The following is a 16,151-nucleotide window of genomic DNA, read 5'->3' as shown; positions in this document are numbered from 1 at the left end:
ATCATAGACCCCCTAATAGTCAGAAGGAAATTAAGAAACAAATTTGTAAGGAGATCTCAGCTATCTGTAAGAATAATAGGGTGGTTGTGGTCGGCGATTTGAAATTTCCACATATAGACTGGGACTGCTATAGTGTTGAGGGTTTAGATGGAGAGGAATTTGTTAAGTGTCTACAAGATAATTTTCTGATTCAGTATGCGGATTTACCTACGAGAAAATGTGCAAAACTTGAACTACTCTTGGGATGTAAGGCAGGGCAGGTGACTGAGGTGTCAGTGGGGGAGCACTTTGGGGCTAGCGATCATAATTCTATTAGATTTGGTATAGTGATGGAAAAGGATAGACCACATCTAAAAGTTGAAGTTCTAAATTGGAGAAAGGCCAATTTTGAAGGTATTAGGCAAGAACTTTCGAAAGCTGATTGGAGGCAGACGTTCGGAGGTAAAGGGACGGCTGGAAAATGGGAAGCCTTCAGACATGAGATAACAAGAGTCCAGAGAAAGTATATTCCTGTTAGGGTGAAAGGGAAGGCTGGTAGGCATAGGAAATGCTGGATGACTAAAGAAATTGAGGGTTTGGTTAAGAAAAAGAAGAAAGCAAATGTCAGATATTGATGGGATAGATCGAGTGAATCCTTAGAAGAGTATAAAGGCAGTAGGAGTATACTTAAGAGGGAAATCAGGAAGGCAAAAAGGGAACATGAGATAGCTTTGGCAAATAGGGTTAAGGAGAATTCAAAGGGTTTTTACAAATACATTAAGGACAAAAGGGTAATTCGGGAGAGAATAGGGCCGCTCAAAGATCAGCAAGGCAGCCTTTGTGTGGAGCCGCAGAAAGTGGGGGAGATATTAAACGAGTATTTTACATCAGTGTTTACAGTGGAAGATATAGAATTTAGGAGATAGATGGTGACATCTTGAAAAATGTCCATATTATAGAGGAGGAAGTGCTGGATGTCTTGAAATGCATAAAAGTGGATAAATCCCCAGGACCTGATCAGGTGTACCATAGAACTCTGTGGGAAGCTAGAGAAGTGTTTGCTGGGCCTCTTGCTGAGATATTTGTATCATCGATACTCACAGGTGAGGTGCCAGAAGACTGGAGGTTGGCTAACATGGTGCCACTGTTTAAGAAGGGTGGTAAGGACAAGCCAGGGAACTATAGACCAGTGAGCCTGACGTCGGTGGTGGGCAATTGTTGTAAGAATCCTGAGGGACGGAATGTACATGTAGTTGGAAAGGCAAGGACTGATTAGGGATCGTCAACATGGCTTTGTGCGTGGGAAATCATATTTCACAAACTTGATTGAGATTTTTTGAAGAAGTAACAAAGAGGATTGATGAGGGCAGAACGGTAGATGTGATCTATATGGACTTCAGTAAAGCGTTCGACAAGGGTCCTCATGGAAGACTGGTTATCAAGGTTAGATCTCACGGAATACAGGGAGAACTTGCCACTTGGATACAGAACTGGCTCAAAGGTAGAAGACAGAGGGTGGTGGTGGAGGGTTGTTTTTCAGACTGGAGGCCTGTGATCAGTGGAGTGCCACAAGGATCAGTGCTGGGTCCACTACTTTTCATCATTTATATAAATGGCTTAGATGTGAGCATAAGAGATATAGTTAGTAAGTTTGCAGATGACACCAAAATTGGAGGTGTAGTGGACAGCAAAGAAGGTTACCTCAGATTACAACAGGATCTTGATCAAATGGGCCAATGGGCTGAGGAGTGGCAGATGAAGTTTAAAGCTGAAAATGTGTTGCTGGAAAAGCGCAGCAGGTCAGGCAGCATCCAGGGAATAGGAGAATCGACGTTTCGTGCATAAGCCCTTTTTTTCAGCTCTGATCTCCAGCATCTGTAGACCTCACTTTCTCCTATTCTCCTGTTCCCTGGATGCTGCCTGACCTGCTGCGCTTTTCCAGCAACACATTTTCAGCTCTGATCTCCAGCATCTGCAGACCTCACTTTCTCCAGATGGAGTTTAATTCAGATAAATGCAAGGTGCTGCATTTTGGGAAAGCAAATCTCAGTAGGACCTATTCACTTAATGATAAGGTTCTAGGGAGTGTTACTGAACAAAGAGACCTTAGAGTGCAGGTTCATTGCTCCCTGAAAGTGGAGTTGCAGGTCGATAGGATAGTGAAGAAGGTGTTTGGTATGCTTTCTTTTATTGGTGAGAGTATTGAGTACAGGAGTTGGGAGGTCATGTTGCGGTTGTACAGGACATTGATTAGGCCATTGTTGGAATATTGCATGCAAGTCTGGTCTCCTTCCTATCAGAAAGATGTTGTGAAACTTGAAAGGGTTCAGAAAAGATTTACAAGGATGTTGCCAGGTTGGAGGATTTGAGCTATAGGGAGAGGCTGAACAGGCTGGGGCTGTTTTTTTCCTGGAGCGTTGGAGGCTGAGTGTGAGAGGGGAAAGATATAAAAGAGACCTAAGAGGTAACTTTTTCACGCAGAGGGTGGTACGTGTATGGAATGAGCTGTCAGAGGAAGTGGTGGAGGTTAGTACAATTGCAACGTTTAAAAGGCATTTGGATGGGTATATGAATAGGAAGTGTTTGGGGGGATATGGGCCGGGTACTGGCAGGTGGGACTAGATTGGGTTGGGATATCTGGTCAGCATGGATGGCTTGGACCAAAGGGTCTGTTTCCGTGCTGGACATCTCTATGACTCTATTACTTTGAGAAAATCAGAGAAACCAAGAGCAAACTCGCAGAACGGTTCAGGGAACATCTTGGGTCCATACGCACCAACCAACCCCACTTACCTATAGCCATCCATTTGAACTCCCCCAATAACATGGCCATTCTGAGTCTCCTTCACTAAAACAAGGCCACCCACAAAAACTGGAGAAAGAACGCCTCATCTTCTACCTCAGGAGCCTACAACTACAAGGCCTCAACATTGAATTCACCAGTTTCCAAATCTCCCCTCCCTCCAACCCATTCCAGACCCAACCCTCCAACTCAGCTCCGCCCTCATGTCATGACCTTCCTGTCCATCTTCCTTCCCACCTATCCACTCCACGTTTCCCACTGACCAATCACAATCACTTCCTATCTTTGCCCACCTATCACCATCCCACCTACCTTTTCCCAACCCTAACCCACCTCCTTCTATTTATTTCTCAGCCCCCTTCCCTCCCTCCCCAGTCCTGAAGAAGTGTTATGCTCGAAACATCGACTCTCTTGCTCTTCAGATGCTGCTTGACCTGCTGTGCTTTTCCTAGCTTAAACACTTTATCAACTCTGATTGGAGAAGGAGTATTGTAAAGGGCCAAGTACACAGCTTTGCGGGGCACTGGTGTTGAGGATTATTGTGGCGGAAGTGTTGTCACCTATCCTTACTGCTTACAGTGTGTGGGTCATGAGGTCAAGGATCCAGCTGCAGAGGGGAAAGCACAGTCCTTGCTCTCGGAATTTGGAAATGAGTTTTGTTGGCATTATGGTGTTGAGAGCAGAGCTAAAATCAATAAATCGGGGCCTATTAAAACAAGTCACTTTGGATATAATACAAATATTCACCAGTTGCTAAAGTACCAAACAATGGAGTCAAAATCACAAATGACAATTTTGAAGTGAAAATCAAATATGTTGGTGGTAGCCCATTCAATGGCTGAAGGATTATAACTCATGCTCCCAGGCAGTTCCCCTATATTGATAAGATCAGTTGAAGAATCAGGTCTTATTCTGGCAATTCAATTGCTTGCCAATTATAAATGTCATCCCTAACTGTTAACTGTTGATGGTGTTCAACAAAAACTGGTTGTGCTCCTTTCCATCAGGATACAGAAAGCAAGCCCCAGTTGCTTTGACTAGTTCAACCACATCTGTCACTTACTGAGCTGTCATTAATGCCAAAGGAAAGAGCAGCCATTATTTTCCTGGTGTTGGTGTGGTGGGTGAGGGGTTGGAGATATGAAGAAAGCCCTGGGAGAGTTACAAAGAATTGAAATGCTGATTAATTTGGAGTCCATTGATTGAAAGTGGGATTTTCAGATTGTGAACTTCATCCGGCTATGGCCATGCATTTGATTCTTACGATCATGAACAATTAGAATAAGATTTTATTTTCATTTGTCCTCAAGTACAAAAGGGTAGGAGTACAGCGAAAAGTGTACAATGTTGCCACACCTAGACACCACCTTCGGTACTAAATACCTAGTTACCAATGTGAGGACCATATCATCTGAACTAGGAAGTGTCAGTTGGAATAGTAAACCTGATATTACCATAAAAAGCAAAACAAAAGAAGAGATTTTTAAAAATGTTACTTTCAAAAGAAATCAACAAAATCTGAAGCATTGAGAATCCGCATTTGAAAAGATTAAGATTTCAGTCTCAGTTGTTTCATAGTAATTAATAGAAACCGTGCCAAAGAGTATCTACAGTGAAATGGACTGAACATTTTCTATTTTATGTTATTTTTATGAAGGAAATACAGCAACCTAATGTTGTTTAATATATTTGAATGATGAGCATTGTCGCAAACTACCATTAACATCCAGCTTTTGGAAAAGTTATGCAACTAGGACAGAAACTTCATGTTTTCCCACATTTAACTGTGGTTGCGCATTCACTGGAAACTATTGTCTGATTCTACATTGTAAGTCTCCCAGTTTTTGCCAAACTCACGTAAGAGGTTAAGCGCTGGGAGGGGTACTTACCCAGAGAAAAACATCATGTATAATAGAAAACACTGGAACTAACAGCTGTAGCAATATGCATTTCTGAAAGATTTATGTTTTTAAAAGACAATCATTTAACCTTTCAAAGCAACTCAATCAGGTCCAGTTTGACAATAGGTTTAACAATACAACTCCAACAATCATATGACAAGTCGATGACTAAGGATTCTTATTGGGAAAGATTGGAGTGGGGTTTTTTTTCAAATTTCTCATTGCCTCTTTTCATCCCAGTGACTGACACTCTGAGAGCCAGTGTACTGAGGAAGATGAAACAGCCTCTCCCGCTGACCTAATCTAACTCAGCACAAGTTTCCTGCTACAGCTTCCTGCCTCTGGGAGCAGCTGTCAAACTTGAGCCTGCACTTTCCCCGATGATGATTGTAAATAAGTTACGAGACATTTGCCTTTGTCACCTGCTTCTGCACCACAGATTAGTATGCAAATGAGCCTGCACAGGAACAGGCGGCTGCGTTGGTGCTAATACCCTAAATGATCCTTCAAAACAGTAATTAGAAGTTTTTCATCACACTAATTTGACATGGCAAATTAGTGAAGCTGTGTTAAGGGGACTGGAGCCAGGCCTTATGTGTGCAAGCAGAGATTCATGCCAGAAAAGTGCAGCTTCACAAGGGAGTATGGTAACAGTGCACAGAAGCGACAATTAGCGAAATCAGTACAAAATATTATCAGTTTGGGGCTTTTAAACCCTATTAAATTGGGACGGCAACTTGTCATTCCAATAATTCTTCTCGATGAGTGAAGCAACGAGGCTTCTGGTTGGTCAGCCGATACAAGAGCGTTTATAACTCCATTTACGAAGCCAATCAACCCTCAGCGTGAATTAACCTGTCTCTGTCGTTACCTCCTCCTGTTTGCATAACAATTTGGTCGAGCTTTAAGCCAAGAATATCAGAAGAGATACCACAGCTAATGGTTGCCATCATGTAATCACACGCATCACTGTGTATTTTACACAGGGCACCTGCCACTGCGAGTTATAAGCTGTTTAAGTCTTTCTTTCATGTTGAATCGATGTTAAGCGTGGCACGGTGGCTCAGTGGTTAGCACTGCTGCCTCACGGCACCAGGGTCCCTGGTTCAATTCCAGCCTCGGGTGACTGTCTGTGTGGAGTTTGCATGTTCTCCCCGTGTCTGTGTGGGTTTCCTCCCACAATCACAAAATGTGCAGGTCAGGTGAATTGGCCATGCTAAATTGCCCATAGTGTTAGGTGCATTAGTCAGAGGGAAATGGGTCTGGGTGGGTTACTCTTTGGAGGGTCAGTATGGACTGGTTGAGCTGAAGGGCCTGTTTCCACACTGTAGGTAATCTAACCTTTACTTCCAGGGAGGAAATGGGAGCTAACATCATTTAGTTAACAACATAATTTCGAAGAATTCAATTTGCACGCTGTTAATTTACTCATGGTGCATTGTCCAGTTAGATTCCTCTTAAGTAATATCAAGCCAGAGTTAACTCAATGTGAAAATATCTAATAACCTAAGGATGAGCTGGAAAACAAATATCATGAATTCAAGGCAACTGCAACAAAACTTGGAAAGGCTGGGAATAGCAAAAGAGATCAAGCCCTCTGAGTGGCTATGAGCTATCATACCTGAACTACTCTGATCCCATTCATTATTTTAAGTCCAGGCGATGACAATAGGCCAAGTGCACCCCAAGCCGTCCAACTGCAAATCCAGCCACCACCTTGGTTGCATAAGAAGATGAAGGAGGAGGTTGATAAATCTGCACAGTCGGCATCATCAGAACCACCAGCAGTGACTGGCTCGAGGATGTGGCCCAGTTCAGGACTGGTGACCTTAAACACAAGGTAGACACTAGTAAATCCAATACCCAATTCAGACGAAGCAACTTCAGTATTAGAGTGGAAGCACGTGGGACTTCATTCGACATGCAAATAATATCAATGCAGTTAAAGAAAAACTGGAAGGCACAAGGAAGAAATGATGATCTCGTTTGATGAAATAGCGTGTAAGGAAGCTTGTGTCAAGGACACATACACTGGCATGGATTAGCTGGGCTGAATAGGCTGTTCCCTATATTTTTCTATGTAATTCTTACTCCCAATTCCTTCCTATCTCTCACCGGGAACAAGAGCAACTTAAATTTATAGAGCACTTTTCATAGAATAAAGCTCTGGAGGTGTTTCTTAGGAGGATTGTACAACAAAATTAAATATTAAAGCACAACAGATGGTATTTGGGCAGATGGGTAATAGTGCTGAAAAGTTACGCCTGAAACATCCATTCTTCTGCTCCTCAGATGTTGCTTGCCCTGCTGTGTTTTTCCAGCACCATACTTTTCGACTCTGATCTCCAGCATCTGCAGTCCTCACTTTCTCTCAGATGGGTAACAGCTTGGTCAAAGAGCTAAGTGCTCATTGGTATTTTAGTTAGAGCTATTTAGGGAGGGAATCCCAGAGCTTATGATTTACAGCTAAGGCATGGCCTTTAATGGTGGAGCAATGAAAACCAGGAATGCTTAAGAGACAAGAATTAGATGAGTGCCTACAGAGGGTTGTGGGCTGAAAAAGATTGCATTAATGGCAGTGAAGCATCAAAGGCATTCAAAACCAATTATCAGAATTTTAAAATCAAAGTATTTCTTGGCCAGGATTCAGTGTAGCTCACTGAGCACAGGGTTGCTGATTGAGTGGAATTTTATACACATCAGAACATGGGCACCAGGGGTTTGGATAACAACCTCATAGAGGCTAAACTAGGAACATAGCACATGAGAACACAGAAACATGGGAGGTCATCATTGGAATTGCCAAGTCTTAAAGTACTGCGGGCATGAATGAGGGTTCCAGCAGCAGATAGGCTGAGGCAGAGACAAAGTCCTGTAAAGTGATGAAAGTGGAAATAGGCAGGGATGGTTATGGTGCAGATACTTAATCAGAAACTCATCCCAACTCATCAGTTGTGACTTGAAGGTTTATTCTCAAATAGATGACAGGAAGAAAGATGGTATCAGTCATCAAGGGACAAAGATTATGCCAGGGACCAAAGACAAATGCTTTGATCGTCCCAATATTTACTTGGATGTTATTTCTGCTCAGTCATTACTGGATATCAGATGTTGGACAAGCAGTATGACAGTTAAGTAACAATGAAGACTCTTGAGTCTAAGGTCACACGTGAAAACTAACTTTGTATGTTTAGATGTCACTGAGATGAGACACTTGATGAGAAATAGGAGGGGAACAGCCAAGGTAACCGCATAGGATCAGAAAGAGAAGCCATTGCAATTGTTACTCTTGTTATAATTGCATAGAAATAAAAAAAGGGACCGAAGGAGTTCAGTCCCACTCAGTTGGCGGACAGTGCAGAGGTGGGGGAGGAGGGGAATGGTGTGATCAGCTGAGTCCAAGGCTGCAGGCAAGTCGAGAAGGTGAGGAGTTTACCTTTGTCACAGTCACATGGGTGATCATTTGTGACCTAATGGATACAGAGGAAAACTGGAGAGACCCAAACCTGGAGTCCTATAAAAGTTAGTTACGGACTTTGGAGATTTTCAAAGGCTTTAGTGTGGGAAGGAAACTTGGAGGTGTGTCCTTATGGATTATCAACGTCAAGTTTAAACAGTTTAAGCTTATATGGTGAATACTACAGTTTCATAGTCCCTTTAATGTACAAAAATAACCAAACTAGAAATGACTGTGGTAAAACTCAGTGGACAGGCAAGAGGCTGGAAAATTACAGCAAGCCAAGCAGCATCAGGAGATGGAGAAGTCCACATTTTAGGTGTAACCCTTCTTCAGGACCCTGAGGAAACTCAGCAGGTCTGGCAGCATCCACTGGGCAAAGCAGTTAAATGTTCCGAGTTTATATGCCACATTTTCTTCTCTGCTATCAGTTCTGATGAAAAGTCACTGGATTCGAAAAGTTAACTCTGCTTTCTTCCCACAGCTGCTGCCAGACCTGCTGGAGTTTCACCAACAATTTCTGGTCTTGCTTCAGATCACCAACATCCACAATTCTTTGTTTTATTGTGGAAGTGGCTGTCGATCTTTTAGTAGATGGATGTTAAAAACAATGGAGCCTTATTTGCTATTGCAGCAAAACTGCAATAGCTTTTTCTCAAATCAACAGACAGAAGAATGACATTAAAGCATAGTAAGTAAAGGAATTAAGGGGTGTGGCGAGCAGGCGGGTAAGTGGAGCTGAGTCTGCGAAGGGTCAGCCATGATCTTATTGAATGGTGGAGCAGGCTGGAGGGGCTGGATGGCATACTCCTGCTCCTTTTTCTTATGTTCTTTTGTTCTTATATAAAGGCAAAGGCCATGTCACCAATGTCACCAACATTTCAATGCTTGATTCATCAGAATACAAATTGCAAGTTGGTAAACGCTTGGTAAAACCGTTGATCACTGTTTTAAATGGTGCCTTAAAAAGCAAAATTCCATTAATGTCGAGCAGTATACTCTCAAGTTTCAGTCCATATTGTTTATTGAGATCATTCCAAAGTGCGGGGTTCATTTTCTGAAAAGTTCTTTCCTGGAACATCTTTTGAAACGTACTTATTAGATCACACAGTCGGCTCATTTACACTGCCACTGCAATAGACTTCTATCACACAATTGTTTGGGTAACTTGTTTCGTCCTGTCAGCCAAAGCAGAACAGAGAAGCTTTGTTGTTTTAAGTGTGATAGTTGAATAAGTACCAGATAAAAAGATGCTTCCAGGATCATGCAAGTTCCTTCGTCAGACTAGTTGTCATTTGTCATTCTATGCATTAGAATACTTTAGATTCTCTGTCAGAGAACTCAAGTTAACCTTCAACATTGATGTCCCCCATCCCTTTGAGATAAAAAAGAAAAAAAGGGAAATTGTAAAAATTTGCAATGAAAACAGTAAGAACTAGAAATACACGGCCAGTCTGTTTGTACCCAAAAAGGAAAAAAAAAGATGGTTTAATGTTTAGGGAATTGAGCTTTGAAGTGCAATATGGGGAAATGTAGCAATCAAATAGTGCACAGGCATGTTTCTTGTACAGCAGTGACATAAATGATCAGATTATAACATGTAATGATATCCAGCTTTGCAGGGTGAGGGGTGAAATATTGAGAGATAAGCCAGGAGAGCTTTCTTCATACACATGAGATATCAGAAGATGACTGCATACAGTATCTTATCTGAAAGACCCATATGCCATTCCATTGAGACTTCACCTCTCAGGTTAGGTTACGGTATGTGCTTGAAATAGTCGAGTGTTGACCTTACGCAATTTTTATTAGATCTGCCCAGAAATGTTAAAAATTTAATTGCGTATTCATTGCACACAGATGACGGATATTAAGATGGATATTCACTTGTTCTCCTATACTTCAGAATCGAATGAAGGGTGTTGGTTGGTGAGGAGCTGGTGGCTTTGAAGTTGAGTCTCTGTAGATAAATGCTTATAAAATTTTGCAAAGATTGTTTCAGGTCTATCCTTCACTTCTTGACTTTCTGACATAGAATGGACTCTGTTGAGCTGTTTTCCCACCATTCAAATGTGAATGAGCAGGCACTTCCTCCAACCAACCATTGCGAAGACTAAATGTCTTTGGGCCCTGGTACAAGCTCTGTTTCCTGGATACCACCATCCCTCTCCCCAGCTCTCCACTAAGATTCATAATCTAAGCATTCCCATATGGAGTTGAGGTCAGCTATCAACCCAATATCTGTTCCAACACCAAGACACTTCCCACTTCCACGTCTGGAATGTTAATCTTCTCCAGCCCTGCCTCAGTGCATCTGCCGCAGAAGCTATCACACATTCTTTTGTTATTTTTACACTCAGCTACTCCAACGTTTGCCAGACTGGTTCCCCACCTTCCACCCCTCCACAAACCCAAACAGAAACTCAGTTGTCCATGTCCTTACCATCTTCCATACATTCATTGGTTTCATTGGCTCCTTGATCTGTCAGCCCCTCCAATTTAATATCTCTGTTCTTGTTTTCAACTCCCTCTCTGATCTCCATATTCCCCTCTTCATCTCAATGGAAAATGAAAGGAAATTTACCTAATACCTCACTTCTAACCTTTGTGTGTTTAAAAGTTCACTTCTAAAATGAAAAGCAAGATAAAAACTTCTCATTGATGAGGTATTAAAAAATATTTAGATGTCAACTCTTAGCCATGTTTCCACATTCATAGAAATTGCTAGAAAAGCTCAAAATTACAAATCACGCAACACCAGGTTATACTCCAACAGCTTTATTTGGAAGCACAGTGGCTCAGTGGTTAGCACTAAGGCCTCACAGCACCGGGGTGCCGGGTTCGATTCCAACCTGGGGTGGCTGACTGTGTGGAGTTTGCACATTCTCCCCATGTCTGTGTGGGTTTCCTCTGGATGCTCCAGTATTCTCCCACAGTCCAAAGGTGTGCAGGTCAGGTGAATTGGCCATGCTAAATTGCCCATAGTGTTAGGTGCATTAGTCAGAGGGAAATGGGTCTGGGTGGGTTTCTCTTCGGACGGTCAGTGTGGACTTGTTGGGCTAAAGGGCCTGTTTCCACACTGTTGGGAATCTAATCACTAGCTTTCGGAGCATGCTCCTTCTTCAGGTGATTGTGTAGCAGGACCATGAGATGCAGAATTTATAGCAAAAGATTCCAGTGTATTGCAAGAAAAATGATATATTTAACGAACCTTGATTGTTGTTAAGTCTTTCAACTTTTAGAAAGGGCTGCAGATTTTGGTTCATTAATATGTAAATCCCAGGACTTCTTTTAAGTCACATTCTCAAGATAAGTTAAAGTTTTATTAAAAAGAAGTGACATCTCAATCAGACAATGCATTAAAGGTGTGAGGTCAGAGTCTGTTTGTACCCCAATCTTGACTCAGACTAGAACCAGATACAGACAGGCTCTGATCTCACACGTTAATGCACTGTCTGAGCTGAGATGTCACTTTTGTTTAATAAAACCTTAACTTATCTTGAGAATGTGACTTAAAAGAAATGCTTTTAAAATGCTAGTGTTTCCAAATAAACCAGTTGGACTATAACCTGGTGTTGTGTGATTTGTAACTTTGTCCACCCCAGTCCAACACTGGCTCCTCCACATCATAGAAAAGCTCAGCAAGTCTGGGAACTGAGTCTGAGGAAGGGTCACTGGACCTAACACATCTCCACAGATGCTGCCAGACCTGCTGTGCTTCTCCAGCAATTTCTGTTCTTGTTTCTGATTTCCAGCATCCACAGTACTTTCAGTTTCCATATTCGTAATTTGCTTTAAAAATCTCCATAAATATTGTTTTATATCAAAACTTAGTCACAAATCATCGTAGGAATCAAAATGTTAACTATAAATGGGATGAGGCTTATACTTTGCCCTGATTCCTGTCATGGTGAACCATGCTTTGAACAACCCCACAGAGACTCTGTGACCCTAAAGGTTAAGAAGGTTATTTGTTAAACAGGCATTACGTAAAGACATCATTTCATAAGGATTTTACCTCATGAATGGGCTGACATCCATTCAGCTCGACATTAATGCAGATTGTGTCTGATTAGGAAAAGACGCCATTCATATATTCATGTCTTGACGTTTCAACATAAATGCTGCACTTGCGTCATATCAGCAGGTTATTGTGAAATGTTCAGAATCCTATTCCTGTGCATTGCTTTTCTGTTATGTCATGCCCCAAGATGGTGAGATGCAGATGGCAGCAGTGGCGAGACTGAGGCACTGCTGTGGAGGAGGGATAAAGCAGTCGAGCTGACTCGAGACCTTGGTTGTGAAAAAGGGGTTTGAGTTTGAGCAAGATCCAGAAAATGCCACATGTGTTGACTTCACTTGTGACAGGAGGTATTAGAGATTAGGGAATTGGAGGCTCAGAAACTCAAAAGGGAACAGTTTTTTTTTGAGAATCGACTGGAGTAAGATTTGGATTGGAGAGCCTAGCTGAGAGTTATAAAACCTAGTCTCCTCACAAATTATCATTTCATCCCTTGCTGTAATGTGTTGATTTCCACTTAAGAATAAATAAACTCTTGGTACCGTTTTTAACAAGTTATTTTCGACAATCATGTGCCCTTTGTTCCTGACATCACGATTGACTCCATCTTCCTTTGTGATAGATCCGATCTTATAGTTTGCTTAAAATCTACAGGCTGCGCCTCTGGCTGTGGGAACTACCACAACTAGCAAAGGCAAACTAATTAGACACAGGCAAACACTTAGGCAATCTCACCTTCTGAATGTAAGATGCTTCCTGTCATTTGGCAAGACTCTCAGCTGCCTCTGAGCGTGAGGAAACAAATCCCTTGCAAACATGTTTCTCACTCGTCCTGTTAGTGAGATCTAACAGATCACAATGGCTGGAGGTGAAAGGTGCCAGTCTTGTCAGGTAATGACATAACCCAGTGCATTCTACATGAAAATGGTGGCACTTGTTTAGATTAGCCTATTTACACCTACATGCAGAGTGTATTTTTAATGCAATTATTAGCCTCTGTGGCCCTGTCTTTGACTTGAAAATATCATTCATTTTCGTCCATTGCTGCAATCCTCCGATCAGATGCAGCCACCTAATCTTCCCACGTCTAAGTGTAGACATGAAGGTGGGCAGAAAATAGCTGAATTAACAAGAATGAGCCTGCAAGTGAGCTGGGTGACAAATAAGGAATTGGCAATTTATTTTAATCCCTCACAGATCAGGAAAATAGTATGCAGGAATGAAGTGCTATTCAGCTTGAAGAGAGGGGACTGGACAATATGGCAGAGTTAATAGAACAGCTGTCCCAATATTATTACTAGGCAGAGAAAAGATCCAGATCATGCTGAATTATATGAAATAGAGTCACACTTAATGACTGTAGACAAATTTTCATTGAATGCATGTGATAGTTAGAAGCTAAGAGTTCAATTTAGCTCCATCGTAAAGTAGTTCTTTCATTTATCTTGCTCTTCAATTAATTGCAAATGTGGTTTGAAGCTTTTCAGCACAGTTATGTTGCAGCAATCTATTGTAATCTCATGTAGTTATGAACAAAAGATATATAAAAAACACTCAATCTGTACTTCAAAGAGAATATCTCCTGTGCCTATAAGGGTGGTGTCATAGTGTAGAATTTCCATATGTGGATTCTATTGAAAATTAGCATTCATGAGCCTGATGGAAGTACAGCTTGGCTTTGATGTCAGAAGAAAGGACAAAAAAAATTAAAATTCACATTTAAACTTGAGAAACTGAAGACTACACTGCGATTTAGATCTTAAAATCAATGTTCAACTGGAAATAGTTATAAACTATTATAACATGCCAAATGTCAATTATTGTGTAACAATTCCACAAAAAGAAGTTAACTCACTCTGAGTACATTGTTTCCTTAATTTATTTTACCGTGTGGTATAAACCCAACATTTTCACGCATATTAGTCCAATTATTTTTCCATGTCTGTTTGCTAAAGTAAAAAGGAAAATCTCAAGTTACCTGTTTTATGGATGGTATCAAACACTTAACCTCAAGCTCAATAAATCACCACCTATTTTACGAATGTTACATGTCCATTTCCCAAAAGCCCTAGAATTAATGCCCTTCCTGAGAAAGGTTACCAAATAAAGTGCCAAATGCGTTGAATTTCAGGGTACATTTCTGCTTTACAGTTGTGCCCACTGGGAGTTATGTTGAAACTGACCAAATTAATTTTATTTACCATTCCCTGCAAGCCATCAGAGAGAAGCCTTCAATCATCTTTTAGGTCCAGATTCTAATCCAGGTGCCAGGAGGTTCCAACACATTACCCAATTCCTAGGACCTTAGTTGAGCAAATCGTAAGTTCTCTGACATGCCAAAACAATTATCACAAAATACAGCAATGTCTATACTGATGTTATTGCTGCTGACGTCTGGAAGGTTATTTATATATATATAAAACAAAGTGCTGTGTGCAACAATGTGTCAGGCTGTATCTATTAGTCAAGAAAAGTGAATGTTCACACCTAGTCAAAGATGTACCACAGGTCAGGAAATGGGCAAAACCTACACTTACACCAATTGAACCAAGCTCTTGATTTTAACTGAAGGAGAGTACTGAGCAAGGGTGACGTACTTATGTCCTTGGAGAGGACAAAGAGAAAGGGAAATAGCAAAGCAGCAGTAGGTATGTCGCTCAACTGTCCTGCAAGTTGCTAATCTGTCAAAAAGTTGCCCCGACTTATTTACAGCATAGGAACAAGCCACTTAGAATCCCTACAATGTAGAAACAGGCCATTCAGCCCATCAAGTCCACACCAACCCTCCAAAGAGCATACCACCACCGCCACCCCCCACAAACCCTGCATTTCCCATGACTAATCCATCTAACCTGCATATCCCTGAACGCTCTGGGGCAATTTAGCATGGCCAACCACCTTACCTGCATATCTTTGGATTGTGGGAAGAAACCCACGCAGACAGGGGGAGAATGTGCAAACTCCACACAGACAGTCACCCGAGGGTGGAATCGAACCCGGGTCCCTGGAGTTGTGAGGCAGCAGTGCTAACCACTGAGGCACCATGACACCCCAATGAAGTGGCCCTTCATCCTTTGGTCCTCAACTTGGTCCAAATGTCTGTGTTCATATCCATTCGGAACATTTCCTATATTTCTTCACCTCACCCTAATAGAGGTTTTCTTTCCATTTCGTTTCCACTCTGGAGTTAATCTGGCTTCATCTTAAATGTTCTTTGCCTCAACTGCACCTTGCTGTAGTACATCACATTCTGCACTCTCTCAGTGAAGAAATGTCTCCTGAATTCCCTACTGGATTTATTAGTGACCATCTAATATTTATGGCTCCTAGTTCTGGGCTTGCCTGCAAGTGGAAACGTCGGCTCTGCATGAATCCTACTAAGCCTTTCATAATCTTATCAAGGTCCATTCAACACCACCACCACCCTCCCCCCCTTCCCACACCACCACCAGCCTTCAGTTTTTTACAAAGAAGAGCCTCAGTTTCTTCAATCTTTCCCGATAGATAGAATCTCTCCGCTCTGCTATCGTTCTAGCAAATCTATTTTGCACCTTCTCATAATACAGCAAACAAAATAATTTACAATGCTGCACAGACTCTACTCTACACAGACTTATTGTCAGAGGAAGATGATTCAGCCCATTGAGTCCACTCTGCTATTCAATGAGATCATGGTTAATTTGATAATCCTCAGCTCCACTTTCCCCATAACTCTGCATTCCTGATTAAAAGTTTGTCCTTCTCAGTTTTAAATGTACTTAATGACCCAACCTTTACTGCTCTCTGTGGTTTGGAAAAGATCCAAAGATTCTCTGCCCTCTAAGAGAAGAAATTCTCCTCATCTCTGTCTTAAACGTACAATCCTTTATTCTGAGATTATGGCCTCTGGTTCTAAATTCATCTACAAGGGGAAACAACCTCTTGACATCTACCCTGGCAAGGTCCCAAAAAGTCTTGGAGAAACTCAGCAGATTTAGAAGAATTGTAGAG

This window comes from Chiloscyllium plagiosum, unplaced genomic scaffold (genome assembly GCF_037043375.1).
Source record: "Chiloscyllium plagiosum isolate Xiang-an unplaced genomic scaffold, Cpla_swu_hap1 HiC_scaffold_9, whole genome shotgun sequence".
Taxonomy (NCBI): domain Eukaryota; kingdom Metazoa; phylum Chordata; class Chondrichthyes; order Orectolobiformes; family Hemiscylliidae; genus Chiloscyllium; species Chiloscyllium plagiosum.
This window is presented reverse-complemented; position numbering follows the sequence as displayed.